General features: G+C 39.0%; 1 protein-coding gene and 1 long non-coding RNA gene across 2 annotated transcripts in view; one reads left to right on the forward strand and one right to left on the reverse strand.

Annotated features, from left to right (window-relative positions):
• Positions 1-15,457, forward strand: part of EPDR1 (ependymin related 1) — a 37,626-nt gene that overhangs the window by 2,142 nt on the left and 20,027 nt on the right. The gene's annotated exons all lie outside the window — the stretch shown is intronic.
• The window catches only part of LOC137162610 (uncharacterized), a 73,066-nt gene continuing 61,343 nt past the window's right edge, over positions 3,735-15,457 (reverse strand). The window contains exons 2-4 of the long non-coding RNA XR_010922423.1: positions 5,601-5,717; positions 4,687-4,822; positions 3,735-3,959 (exon numbers count right to left, since the gene is read on the reverse strand). This is a non-coding gene — a long non-coding RNA (uncharacterized lncRNA). The remainder of the gene's footprint in view (positions 3,960-4,686; positions 4,823-5,600; positions 5,718-15,457) is intronic.

Here is a 15,457-nt window from a genome sequence, read left to right on the forward strand (position 1 = left end):
GCACATGATATGTCTGATCTGTAGCCGTGCTGAGATCTTACATGGTGCATGGTTCCTCCAGGAGCTCGTAAACCAACAGATGTTCCATGGTTTGTGCAGTCACGTGTCTGGGGCGTTGGAATAGCCACTCTTTCCGCATATTGACTTTTGACCTGCCAACTCTTGTTTGGAGGTGGTTTAAACATCTCCAGGGTGACTAACACTTTCCTACAGACGTGGAAAAGGATTGAGCAACGTAGATGTGCATTTTGATGTTCTCCAAATATTTCGAGCAGTGTGTGCCACTTTTCCTGTTGTGTAGCCATTGGTGATTTTTTAAGCAATTCTGTTGCGGCTATGAAGTTTTTCCACAATTTCAGGTGTCTCACTGTGATGTAAGGATGTCCGCTTTCTTCGACCTGTAGTAAACATTCCATTTTGCTTGTGAGCACTCTCCCAATGTCTGGTGGAGCGAGTCTGGCAAGCACATGTTGGTTGTACACGTTTGTTGGTTTTAGACATCCTGTGATATAGCAACAGCTGTTATTCAGCACAGGGTCCAGATTCTTTGCATGACCCAATCTTTCCCGCACCAGATGTTCGTATTCACCCATCAAATAGCAAAGTGTGAAAGTGGTGGCTCTAAATGTTGCTGAGTTGGTTCCCCATTTTGACTTTGCAAGCTTCTATGTTGTTCCGGATGTTAACTTTGCCTTATATCTTCTTCATGTGTGCCGTGAAGGAGAGAGTGCAGTTTAGCATCACTCCACGATAGATGGGATTCCACGAGGAGCCAAGTCATATCCCATTCCAGATGATGTTGAGTTGTCTATCAGCTCATGATTTTGAAGATGGCAGAGACTTACTAGCATTTTGGCTGGGTTGGCGTGCAGTCGGTTGTTGTAATAGACTGAGAACCCAGAAAATGCCGATATTAATGTAGTTTCTATCTGGGCGAGATCCTTGGCATGGGCAGCGACATGTAGGTTGTTGGCAGAGATAAAACTTCTTGTGCCGAGATGGATTAGTTAATCATTCATGTAGATGTTAAAGAGTATGGTGAGAGTACACTCCTTTGTGATAGGGCTGTTTTTGTTGCCGCGATCGGCTCTGCTTCCCACATAGTTCTACATAAAAACATTGGTTCTCTAATAGAGATTATATCAGTCATAGGAAGTGGTGATCTTTCATCATGTATGTTTTAGTAAGGAGCCTTCCGTGATCCACTATGCCATGTGCTACTGATAGGTCAACAAACATGGTGCCCACTACCACACCGTTTTCAAAACCACCTTCAGTGTATTGGGTGATGTTCAACACTCCACTGGTGCATGACTTGCCTGGATGGAATCGAATCCATCTTGGTCTGGGATTAGGTGCTTTTTCAATGAGTAGTGATAGGCCTCTCATTATTTCCCAACTTGCCAAATTCAGACACAGGACGACCTCTAGGGAAAACTGATTGATTGCTGAAGTGAGGCCTTCAATTGAGAATGCCTTGTCACTGATCCAGTGGAACATAATTCTAGGTATCAAAAGCAAGAGATTTCAGTCATCATGTCAAGATATCTGAGGAAATATGAAGATACCAAACCTGTTCATTCCCTCCCCCTGGTACTTCCAGTTGGCATTTATTACTATTATTTCTTATTTGTATTGTGGTAGTGCCTGGAATGTTCTAGGTGCTGTACACACATAAAGGAAGATGACATCTCTGCCCCAAAGAACTTACAATTTACTCTTCCAAATTAAGTGTAATCAGTTTTGGTCTCATCCTGCATCAAATACTGGGAAGGCAGAGAGAAAGTTCTGTATTGCCCTTTGTGGCAGGGTGGACACGCTCCTACCCACTTTCTAGTCCTCAGGCTGTCCAGAGACCTTCTTCTGGTAAAACACCTCATGCAATTTATTTACAGTGTTCTATTCCACCACATTTACAGATGATGCAGCCACATACCAACAGTACCATGGAGTCCTCAGCTCCTAAGGCAAGGAGGGGAGAGGTCACTCATGGCTCCTCTGACTCTATAAGGCTACCTTGCTCTCTCTCTGACTCATTCTCTTCCTCCCTTCACAAACTTCTTTCCTGTGCTTTTTGTACCCTCTGGGCTAATTAGTTAATTTGTTTTTTTAACTCTCCCCAACCCATCCCAGTCTATCAATTGGGCACGGTTCCCATAGTCAGATGTGCTCTGCAACAACTAATTGGAGTTGCCGTGATTGGCGTGCTAGCTCAACTCCTGTTGCTCAGCACTTCATCAGAGTATCTCAAATACTTATTCATTCTCACAGCTCCTCATTTTACAGATTGGCAAAATGAATCACAGGAGGTTAAGTGACTTGCTGAAGGTCACACAGAAAACGAGTGGCAGAGCTAGAAATAGGGGTGAAATCCTGCCCTCACTGAAGTCAGTAGCAAAACTCCCATTGACTTCACTGTATCAGGATTTTCCCACAACAGACCTGATCTGCACAGTGTGGCCACCCAAACTTGAGACCAATTAATTTGAAATGGTGGATATTTATTAATTGTCCTGTTTGCTTGCAAGCACTGACAGATACTTTAACTATTAACACAGTTCTTAGTGCACTAAAATATAATATAAATAGTATTTTTGCTTTCTTTTTGTCAATAATTTCTATTCTTTCCAGCATCATATAATCATTTTTTAATCTTCCTAAATGGCATGCTCCTGAATTCTTTTTCTGTGTCAGAATGGTTGTCACAATATTCTTATTCTGCATCCTGTTTTAAATCTCAGTTTTCTTCCCCACACTGATTGTGGCTTTTTCTTTCAGTGAGATTTTGAAAAGGAACAATTTTAACAGTGTTAAATATAAAAAAAGTTGAATGTGAAAGGTGGTAATTTATTCTTGAGGTTTGTTGCTGGTTGTACATGTCAAACTAATCTTAGGAGGCCTATGAGGTACAAGTTTCTTCATATATCAATTCTATGTTGATTTTGAAAATAGAAACAAGTGTAGAACTGCATTAGAAAATCTGATGTTGTATTGTGTTTTGATAATACAGTTAGACTGTACAAAACATATACCCGTGTTGGTACAAACATATTTCTGTATTTGAAGATTCTATTTTTGTTTGAAGCATGCACAATTGTTTACAGAATCTGCCTGGGCCAGATTCTCCTTTGTATCAAGATCTGCTCTTTCTAAATTTTTGATAAATATTTGGACTGGACTCAACAATATCTGGTCTGATAAAGCTAGGCACAGTGCAGATAGATGCAGTCAAAGCCTCCCTTCATTAGTGCTGAACATTCATTTATTGCAGGCAATCCTCTGACCTTCAGTATCCCTGCTGTTCCCATGGTGGGCAGATTTTCTGTCATACAAAATTGTAGGGAGGTTTTATTACGTGTGCAACTAGTGCCGACTAAGGGCCTGATCCAACTCCCATTGAAGTCAATGGAAAGACTTCCATGGATTTTTTCAATAGATGTTGGATCAGGCATCAAGTTGTGATCACAACTTCTTTTCACTTTGGGCATTATGAGTCATATCCTGATGGCATCAGAAGTTAAAATCAAAATGAATTGTCCAGACTAAAAAGTTCTGTCTCGCAACCTCTGCTTTGTTATTGGCAGGAGAAAGATAATTAGGCCAAGGCAGTGACTACAAACACAAACACAACTGCTGCGCAACTCTCTAGAGAAGTTTTAGTAACACTTCCCATGGTCATCAATATGCAGACTGTACTCACATCAAACGTCACTAAGATGCAGTAATCAGGGTTGGCCAAAGATTTAATAAAATTGTAAATAACAAAATGTTTTCTAAACCTTACAAATGTGGGCCCTCGTCGTGCCAACTATTCCATGCTGAGGGACTCTTGTGCCAAAGCCTAGCCCCGAAGTTAGTTGATTTCAGTGGGACCCACACTGGTCCGAGGGTGTGCTTGCTTGCAGATTGGTAGCCATAGTAAGGACTATAATCATGAGGGCTTTCCTTGGAGGTATGTGCTTAAAAATGAAACAAACAAATCATGTTGTATTTTCATACCCACTTCAGCCATAATGCCCACAGTAATCTGCTTAAAGAGAATAGCTGGGTAGGTGGCCTCTGAGGATGTGTTTACACTGCAATTAAAAACCCTCGGCTGGCCCATGTCAGTTGACTCAGGCTCTGACTTGGGCTGTTCCATTGCAGTGTAGACTTCTGAGTTTGGGCTGCAGACTGAGCACAGGGACCCTTCTACATCGCAAGGTCCTAGACAGAGCTGGCACTAGGCATAAGTAGACTAACAATTGCTCAGGGCCCCGAGCAGCTCAGGAGGGCCCCTTATTAATTATTAGTATGTGTTGTGTGTGGTGGGGGACCTAAAATATTCCTGTTTAGGGCCCCCAATGGACTAGCACCGCTTTTGGTCCTAGAGCCCAGGCTCCAGCCCAAGCCTGCAAGTGTACACTGCAGTAAAACAGCCCCGCAGCCTGAGTCCTGCCAACCTGACTCAGCTGGTACGGGCCAGCCCCAGGAGCCTAACTGCAGTGTAGACGTACCCTGAGTGTTTCATTAATATCTCTTCTTCACTTACCTTATTTAAGAACAAAAACAATAAAGCCTGCAAATTGTACACATAGGCTGAAATTTTCAAAGGAGACTAAATTCAAATGCGAGTGGGGTGCCTAACTCCTTTAAAAATCCAAGCCTTAGCTAATAAATGCAACCCTATATTCATATTTCACTCACCCTTATCTTCTGCCTTTCACCACTGCACTGTGTTCTTCAGATTATTATAGATTGTAAGGTTCTTGGGGCAGGGACTGTTTTATTGTGCATCACCCGGAACGATGGGGCTGCCAATCCTGGCTGGAACCTCTGGATTCTACCATAATGCAAATAATAAAGAAAACAATAATTTTCATCCACTAGATTGTGCCATCTCATGTTATATTACTTTATTCCATAGTTCACTCCAGTAGTTCTATCATATCATGTTCACTGAATATGCTCAAAAAGTTCATCTTGGTTCTAGAGATATTATTACCAGTTCTTGTGGTATTCCCCTTTTTAAAATAGGGACTCTCTCTTAAACCTTTACTGTCTAATGCTGGGAAAAAATTAAATATACACACAATACAAAAATAGTAATACCTAGTTCTTGTAAAGTGCTTTGAGATCCTTGGATGAAAAGCACTATATGAAGGAGGTAAGTATCATTATCTCCCCCCCCCCTTTTTTTTTTTAACAGATGGGGGTGTGAGGCATTTGTTTCATTTTAATGTGATCTCTTTCAATGAGATGGATTCAGATTTAAAGACCACATCATTGCAGATCAGGGGAAGTCATGGTAGCCAATACCAAAAGTCACATTGACTTTACTGCGGCCAGGATTTCAGCCCAGAACTTTATGTTGGTCTTATGTTATTTTTTGTTTTTCTGAAAAATACAGTGAGAAATGGAGTTTCTAGGGTATTTTGTGGGGTTTCTAAAACTCAGTTATGAAGGAAGGAAAATGCAAGGAGGGGCAGAAGAACCAATCAGAGCAAAGGTAATAGGGTGAGTCAGTGAGGTATTGGAGGAGAAGCTCGGGTATTGTTTTACCTTCATGCTATATTTTGCAAGCTTCCACTTAGCATGAGTGTGCAGGTCTTTTTTGATACCTTTTGGATTCAATTGAAAGGAGGACAGTGGCTGCAGGACTCATTCAGTTTCACTCCTGGTCCTCCATATACAGAGACATAAACATCAAGGAATCCAGATTGGTGTTAACTTCTATTCTATAAGAAATACAAGAAAATATTAAATTTACTGAATGGTGAGCACAATCAAGAGAGGAAGAAATTTCAATTTCAACCTTCTATAAGTGCATTGTGAACAATAAACTCTTTGGGACATAAACTGCAATTTACTCTATCTTTGTACAGTGCCTAGCACAATGGGACCCCAATATGGTCAACGCCTTTTGGCACCTATTATAATGCCAATAATAATGGAGAGTAAAAAAACTGAACTATTAAAAAGATGATAGCATGCATTTAATTACAAATGTTTATGATAATTTATCTTGTCTCAGTGGTATTTGCAAGGGACAGACATAGACCCGAATTATGAATCTGCTTAACTCTTTGACTCGAGAACAAAAGCTGCCGGTGCTGTACCGGAGGCACAAGACTATGATTAGGCAAGTGCATCCTGCACTCTTGTAGCCTGTCTGCATACTTCTGTCAATCCTTCTCCCAGACTGATAAGAAGAACCATATGGTCAGGTGCAAATATAACAGCATTTGTCCAGAGAAGAGATGATCACTTTTCAAAATAAACAGAGTGTGGGCAGGTGTCTCTGACTTATCTTGAGTCAATTCTTAATTGTTAAGGATGTCCAGTTGTAAAGAGAAAACCAAAGGTATCTGACCTATTAAAATAATGTCATTATTTTTCTTTCCTTCTGTGCCCATTATGATGACTTAACAGGCTAAGTCATTCAGCTCACAACACTGAGTGACTGCAAACTTGTTTCTCAGATTTGGTTTTGAGAGTGATTTCTGCTACTCAATATTTAGGAAGATAAAACATGACTATGGATACAATTTTTAAAATTGCCTAAGTGAGTCAGAAGCTGGGTACTTAGGCTGCTAAGTTCCATTGACTTTCAGTGAGATTTGGCGTAAAATTGTCAAAAGTGCCTAACTCTCATTCTCAAAAATGACTTGGCACCTAGGAACCTAAACACTGTTACTATTAGGTTTTTAAGTGTCTAAGCCACTTTTGAAGATAGGGCATAGGCTTCTAAGTCACTTAGGCACTTTGATAATTTTATCCATAGCTTCATCTGGCATTAGGCAAAAAGTTCTCAGAAAAAACATCTAGAGCGCAGTCCCACAAAAATGTTGAGCTCCAGTTCAGAAAAGTGATTAAACGCATGTTTAGCTGTTTAAATAGCTAAACAGAGAACAGGTTCTGCCCATTAGGAATGCCAGCCTTCCGTTCCCAGTCAACTCCAAATGAGTGAGTGCCATTTTCCAGAACTGTGCAGAAAGGACAGCAGGAGGCAAGTCTTGTCTGGTGATGGTGGTGATAGTGGCTGGGTGTTTGAAGAAATGGGTATTGGAAGGCTGGCATTCCTACTGGGGCAGAATTAAAGTTGTAATACTTGTGTGTGATATATGGTGGTGGTTGTAGTAGTTAACTGTATGTTTCTGAGTGTAGAAGTAAAGGAGTGCTTTAACCTTTAAATTTCCTTGCTTTTGTGGTGCTATGTTAATGTTTTTGGTATACTGATATAGTATATCCACTTTTCTCTCAAAGGGTCCCAAAGCTTTTAAAAATCTATATGCCACGTATACTGGACTCATTTCATACACTACTAAAATACAGCCACTTCTCCGGAGCATGTACCCCCTGCTTAATAAGGAACTGCAGAAATAAGCAATGGGTTAAGATAGAAAGTGAAGGCCAATTCCTTTAAAGCTGCAAAGAAAATTTAGTTGAGCAGAATCTAATTATCCCAAATCAGAATTTTGCCAAGGCACTCCAGTTAGTAGCCCTAATCTTGCCAAAAGTTTCAGGGGATCTTTGGTGTCTTGCAGATTGTAAATATCGGTGAGGGGTTGTTCAAAACAAAATCAAAACAAACAAAAAAAAAGAGTCGTCTTAGTGAGAATCACTGTTAATTCATATTCCTTTATGGACCAGGTTGATACTGCATTTAATGGGAGCTGGATTAAACCTTTAATCTTTCTGAACCTCCTAAAGTGCGGATAATACTTCATTCCTCCCACTGTGTCTGTCTCTTCTATTCAGATTGCAAGCTCTTTGGGATAGGGACTGTTTTTGCCACGTGTTTGTGCAGTGTCTAGCACATTGGGCCCCAGTTTTGATTAGTGCCTTTTAACACTACTATAATATTACTACTAATAAAAGTAAAGTAGAAACGTGGCTGAACTAGGAGTACAAGTATATCGGGGTGTTTTTGAATCAGATGCACAAGACAAACATTTCACACGAGAAATTATTATTTGTATTAGGGGACTTTTTGGTAGCCTGAATAAATGCATATGCATATATAGTTAAAGTTAAACTTTAACTAACATGCTGTATGTTGTGGTCTTTATTCAAGGTGAAATGTTTTTAAAGTCTGTAGCTAATATCCCAAAGTAACTACTGTGATTTAAATGATGTTTTCTAATGGAAGTTGTTCAGAGAACTAATGTAATTCTCCTGGAGGTTCTCTCATAAAATGCCACATCATTAAATGGCACCAGTTCCCAACAGGAAAAGAACAAAATAATTCCGCTTATTTTTTGCTGCATTCTTGTTCTAAACCTGTGACTAATTAGAGAGAGAAAACAATAAGATAGCTATGAAGACCACAGGTTACAAGACTATCCACTCAGATTTCAGGCATAAATCTTGTCCATCTGTTTCTCTGTCAGTTCTTGTACTTTCATATTTAGCATAGCAAAATCTGTCCGTTTCCTTCTGTCATCTTATAGGAGTTCAAGATAAGGTTGATACTTCATCTATAATCAGGCAGCTCTGGCAGCTCTGCATATAAGAGTACACAAAAATGTGGCACCCTTTGTGTTTCTCAGTTCTTTAAAACATTTTAAATTGAATTCAGTCCTGTGCAGAATGCTAGCATGAATTCTGTCCACCTCTTCAGTGCCGCTTTAACCCTCAAAATAAGGTTTTACAGGGAAGGTGGTGCATTGACTTTGTGCCACGCTTCTGCAAAGTGGTGGATTTCACCCTCTCACTAGGAAATATTTACATATCTGTGTCATATAAAACTTTGAGGGGGAGAAGCTAGATTTCACCAGAAGAGTTTAAAAGTGTGACCATGCGAAAAACTTATTAATGCTGATGTGGAGAACAGTGCCATTTGTTTAGAAGTGCAAGGAAAGACATTTTGTTTTACTCAGTTTCATTACTTCCTTCTTATATCATTTGCATCTGAGGTTTCTATTATATTCAAGTACGTTTCTTGCCAGGAAACTTGTATTTCTGTCACACTTTTAGGCAGCCAGCACTGGAAAGTTTACTCTTCTGCGTGGATATGACTCTTTCTCAAGGAATTTTTGTTATTTGGAAAACCTGTTTCCATAGAAGATCAGGCATTGTTGTTATAATTTTAACTTCCCAAATTAATTTAGCATAATTTAACTTAAACCAGATTCATTATCCTACACCTACTGTTGTAGATACACATTCATTGTTTCTTACACTGTGGCTTATGGAGACATGTGAGTTTCCTGATATGTTCACAGGCACATATGCATAACCACCACCACCCCACGCCCCCACACACACACAATCAGTCTGTTATGTTACTCTGCATGTCTTAGAAAAGAGATAAAGGAACCTTGACTATATAACTGACCAGGTGTTAGAAGAATTAAGATGTTTCTGGTGTCTCTTGCACTTTTTGTAACAATGAGAAGGAAATTAGGATGGGTGACCTAAAAGTAGGGAAGGGCAGATAGGATTAACCTCAGCCAATGAAGTCCCCCAGTCAATGGGTGACATTGTTTGGGGCTACCATTTTACCATCAAGGCTGTGCAGATGAGATGCTTCCTTTTACTTCACCCAGTGCTTGTGGAGCCTGTGTCTACAACCAAGTGTGAACATGCACACACACGGTTTGGATCTTGACTCCATATATAAAGACTAATTTTTCAATATGTATTTATTAATTCATATTTACTCATGTATTTGTATTTGTTTATCTATAGGTTTGTTTTGGTTTTCATTTGTTACACTGTATTTAAGCTATGCTGATTTGTAATATATATATGGATGTGAAACCTTAGGACTGTAAGCACAAAGTGTGACATCATGTAAGTTTCCGAAATGAAACAATCACAAAGTTGGAAGCCCCATTTAGATACAATCCATACATTAGGTGATAAAATTGTGTATACAATACTTTTATATATCCCACTGTTAAAAGTGGTGACTTCCTTCTCCCTTTCTATGAATACAAATATGCACTATTTGTTTTAATTAACTTAAGTGCCTATTTGTGTTTGGCTGATATAAAATAAATCCTTCAAAACTACCTGATGTTTGGATTATGACATTGCAGAATATATTTTGTAATTAAGATGCCTATATACCATAGCAATAGGCACTATAGATGTAAAAAATGTTTTGGGGATTTTTTTGAAAAAGACAGCTGACCGGGTTTATAAATTTATAATCTTCGACTTTGGGGTCAAATCCATTGCTTTTAATTACTACCTACTTTTAACATCCACCTGGTCTTCATATTAATTCCCCCCAAAATTTATTCAAGTTTTGGCTTTCCATGAAGTGCAATATATACAGAGTTCTCACTCTGTTTTTATATTCAGAAATGTTACTAGAATTTTTGTCTAAAAAATAGCAGATCATCATTACCATATTTATATACCACCTATTAGAATAGAGTATTAATAAACAAAGAATATAAAGAACGTAGGTGTAAATCTCTATCTACTGAAACAGCAAACACAGTATAGCAAACATACATATTTAGCTACATTAGCCATAATTACCTTTAAAATATCTATATATGCACATCAGTATAACTGTAATATATACAGTATCACTGTAATTCATACCAATATAATAAGTGGAGGATAGGCAGTATATCAGTGTAATTAAAACCAAAATTTTTTCCAGTTTACACACGGATGTCCATCCATTTCTGTTTATCAGATTAATAAATATACACGTTTCTGAATCTTAAACTCTGATGAAAGAGCCAGTAGTGTCTTACAATAGCAATGTACAATATCCTCCGGTTTACTTTGCACAGGTGCACCATTGTGCCCACATGGCGTCCCATTGACTTTAGTGGGGTTTTGCATGCACACAGACCTACACAGGCGCAGCAGTGCACCCATACGTAGTGGATTGCAGGTGTAACTCTCACTTGAAGTATAATAGCAATAATAGTCTCTTGAATCTTAGGGCGTCAGTCTCCCCTCTGTGCCCCTCCAGCAACACAAAGGAGGTATAAAATGGTCTTAACCAGCTACCCAGGAATTTTCCCTGCATGGGGAAATCTCCAGGTGGTGCAAAGTCTTGTAGTGTAAAGGACAGTCTGGCTTTCTGAATTTAGATTCTGCTTCTGGTCTCTGCCATATTCACATAAAAAACACATCCTGGCAGGAGAGATGACCTGCAGCAGATGCAATGAATTTCCCTCAGATGCAGTGAATTCACCTCAGATCCATGCTGTTTGATTCACTGACTCCTTATCAGTCCCCCCTATGGGAAACTCTCAGTACTCTCTGCCACTCCCTGAAGAGTTCTATTACCTCACTCTTCCTCAGGGTCAATTCTCCTGTATAGAAAACATGGAGTTTCTCTAGACCAAGGCGTCTTTGAGATACAGAGTTAAAAGTTGCTCACTCTCCTAGATCTCATATCTCTAAGACACTGGTTTTTAATCTTTTTTCATCTGCAGACCCCTAAAAAATTTCGAATGGAAGTGCAGACCCCTTTGAAAATCTTAGACATAGTCTGTGGACCTCCAGGGATCCACAGACTATAGTTGAAAGCCACTGTTGTATGATAATGACAATTTTTTGCGGACCCCTTAGACATTGTCTGCAGACCCCCAGGGCTCTGCAGATCACAGGTTAAAAACCACTGCTCTAAGAAGGTATCCCATTAACTTTATAGATTGGTGAGGAAAAATAAAGGGGGGTGAGCAAAACCAGCACAATTCTTTTATGACAAGGAACGTGTACCAGATAATTCAGGTGGCTATAGTCAAGGATGTAAAGATATATTCTATTTGTTATTTTGCCTGAAATAAATCCTAGAACATTAAAACCAGAAAATTCGAAGTGACCTTAAATTTGTGAAAAATAAACTTTTGGAAATTAAGATTTTAGAAACAACGTTCTCTCTCTGCCCCCACACTCCAGCATGCACCCATATAATCTGCATTATCTACTTGATGAACATTAGCTTCTGTGCTAAGTATTTCAAATATATTTTTAGATTTTTTCCAGCTACTCTTTGTCCTCCATATGTAACAGGTAATAAGGACCTGATTTAAAAATCTATTGAATTCAATAAGATTCTTTCCACAGACTTCATTGGGCTTTACATTGGGTCTTAAATTTGTTCTGGAAAAATGAGTCATAGCTCATTGCTAGTATTTGTACAGTAGCTGAAGTGATAGCAATTATCTGTTTGTATAGGGATGGCTGGGTCTCATGCTCATATTGTGAGGGAAAATGAGATAAGTATATTGATGTATGTATTCTGCGTAGAGAGGCTGCTGGAACGGGACCCGTAAATAGTAGCAGGTGTTTGGGGACCTGATGTAGATGATGATATGTGGAAAGGCTCTTGATAGCTATGAGGGAGATTGGAGGGACAGGTCTCAACTGTATTGGTGAATAAAGGGTTAATGCTGATGTAGCTCTTTCTGAAACCTCACCTACCCAGTCACAGATGCAAGAGTGTAGCTTTCTATGACCTTTGAGAAAACAATCCCAAAGGGTTGCATATACAGCCTCAAGAATGTGTGTGTAAAGGGAGAGGGATGTGCCAGAAATGCCTGATCTTTGGAAGTCCTGAAAATGTAAGCCAGAGGCACGAGACCCACTCAGTAGGAAAACTGATCTTCAGGTATATTAGGATAATAATTTAAGCAAACAATAATTAGAGACAAGCAATCCCATTGACCAAGATTTACAACTTTAAGTAATGATTTTGGATGATTTTCGTCTTCATTTTTGGGTGCTCAACTTGAAACTACTTAAAGGGACTTGAAAGTGCTGCGCTTCTACACTCATTGTCAGAAAGTGCTGGAGGCATTCAGAATCACTAGTCACTTTTGAAAATCTTGGCCATTACTTTTTATTAAATGTGTCTGCAATTGTACATACAAAAAATTACAATATGCATACTTTGGATGGCTATAAATAATCAATAATTATAATTTGTCCACCTCAAAAGATAAGTTACTTTGGTAAGAGTATTTGTTGTGGTAGTGGAGGAAATAATTCTTAAAAGGAAAAATTAAATTACTATTGCACATAAAAGAAATGTTCTCAGTTCTTGTTGATAAAAAAGTTTAAAGTGAACTACGGCTCTTTTTTCCAGCTGATACGTGCCACAGACATTTTCATTTCAGGAAAGTTAGACAATCTTACCTGTTTGCCAGAAACTTTGGCTTTGTGTTCATGTCAGATGCCAAATGGTAAACCTATTTCTGTCATGTTTTAATCAGCATGGGGTAGGCTAAACATAGTCTGTAGGTCTAGTGACCTTTTCCTGAGCAATGGAAAACTTTCAGCAGTGCCAGTGATGTATTTTTATACCACTATTATTTACAGGTCTTGTCTTCCTTGCTACTATTTCTTAGAACTGTCCTTGAAGGAAAAACAAATGTGTTGGTCATGGTTTTCAGTCACACCTGTTTTTTAATACAATTAACATGGATACAACTTTCTTAAAAATAGAAAGGTATTTTTAGCCAATCAGTTTAAGCTGATAGTCATGTCTTTAGGAATAGTTGTTTAACAATGATGGTCAGTTTCTGCAGTATATTAACAGGTAACCTATGAAATAATTCTATGTCAAATACACTTTTACCAATTTACTTCTTAGAGCAAACACTAGACATTTTGAAAAAGCTTTAAAAACATATTTTAAAATTCTTATTTACCTAATTATTTATATCTTTAAAGTGAAAATTAGTTTCAACAACAAAGATTATTATTCATTCATTTATTAACTTTTATCAGAGTAAAGCTAGATACCTATTGTCATTACACATCTAATGTAATAAATCCACAACAGTGAAATTTAAAAACTGCCATCCTTTTGACAGAAATAAAATCAAACAGAAAGTAAAAAGCACAAATGCTCTGAAAGATATCCAACCAAATGTCATTGCCTAACATTGTGCAGTTAAGCTCACTAGACTCAGATTTTGTCAGACCTACAAAGAAAGTAAATTCTCTAAGCAAGGGCCCTTCACGGAGAAAGCCCTGCAGCTGATTATTCTTGAGGTTAAACACTGCACAAATAGTAAAGAGCCTTCCAGCTGATCTAAATGTTACAGAGGGAAAAAGTGAGAGGAAGCTTCGCTTTTGATGGCTGGGTTACAGACTATTCAGTGCTTTAATTTAAAGGTTATGATGCACACCTTGGACTGACCTCAGAAGTGACCATGAAGCCGATGAGACTTGAGTACAGTCACAGTTATGTATTCACAGTGACCCATTCTGGAGGTAGCCAGCTGTATACTTCACAAGCAGGAGGTTCCAGGCATATACTTCAAAAGGAATCCTTCCAAAGCCTCACGTCTTCTGCAGTGCCCAATAATGGTAGCCTGTGTTGAATGTCTCTTCCACACAATATTATGTTAGAGAAGATGAGAGTGAGATCAGTAAAACAAAACAAAATGAGCCTTCTAATGCTGCACTCTGATCTGGCTTTCCCAGTGCATCTTGTCTTATCTGTCTCTCTCTCTTAAATCGTAAGATTATGGATCAAGGTCTGTCCTTAGAATTATCTCCTGTACAGCAACAAGGATACAGTCAATGCATAAGGTAACTGTGCTGGATGTGACAAATGTATGGGTGACAGTGGAAAGACCTCTCGATCAGAGGAATGGCTGCAGGGTTCTGGCCAGTTGTAGACAATGAAAGGTACAATGGATTCAATAGAAAGTCAAGATCTGGACCATTTTGGTGAAAGGCAGCCACATTGTCTTAACAAATACTACATGCAATCTTTTACTGATTCCTCTCAATGTCCCTGTGCCAAAAAGCATCACTTCCATCTTATCTGTACAGAGTTCTAGCCAGGCTACTTTTGTCCAGGCCTTCAACTCATTCAGGCACTGGGGAATAATGAGATGGTGTAATTTGGGTTAATTGGAAAACACAGATAGGGACGAGTATTTTTAGTGTACAGGAGACACTGCAGTCCCCCATATTTCACAGTCTCCCCCGTGGCTTCATATGTACATAGAGTGTACAAAATGGCTCCTATAGAACTGTAATGTGAGAGTCCTCAAAGAGAACGAATACTTGTCCAGCTTTACTCTCTGGGAGCTCCTAGAAAGGCATTTGGTCCACTCTAGCAAGATCCTGCAGATGGCAATCCCTTGGTGTCAAAAGTTGCAAATAAAGCTGATAGCAACAACACTGACATCTAAAACTTGTTCATTGCCAGAAGACGACTATTAACCACGGATATCAATACAGTCCCATTTTCGTACCAGTGTTTAAACCTAGACTGAGGGGGATCTGAGACACTGAAGGAAACCAGGGGTGGCTGGAGTTGGCCCATAACTACTTTCTCAATAGCCTTCCTGAAAATTAGGAGGATTGAGACAGGATAACAACTGGCAAGGTTATTCATGTCCATAAATTGTTTCTTGAGTGAGGCCTTGACCACTTGGGTGATCTAATGAGCCTATTGTCTCTTCACTACCTTTAAGGCTGGACAGGGGTGTGATGGATTTGGAACTGCTCAATGTAAGTATCACAAACTGACCCA

The sequence above is a fragment of the Emydura macquarii genome, unplaced genomic scaffold (genome assembly GCF_026122565.2).
Source record: "Emydura macquarii macquarii isolate MOO-44397 ecotype Brisbane River unplaced genomic scaffold, CSIRO-AGI_Emac_v2 contig_2432, whole genome shotgun sequence".
In the NCBI taxonomy this organism is placed as follows: domain Eukaryota; kingdom Metazoa; phylum Chordata; order Testudines; family Chelidae; genus Emydura; species Emydura macquarii.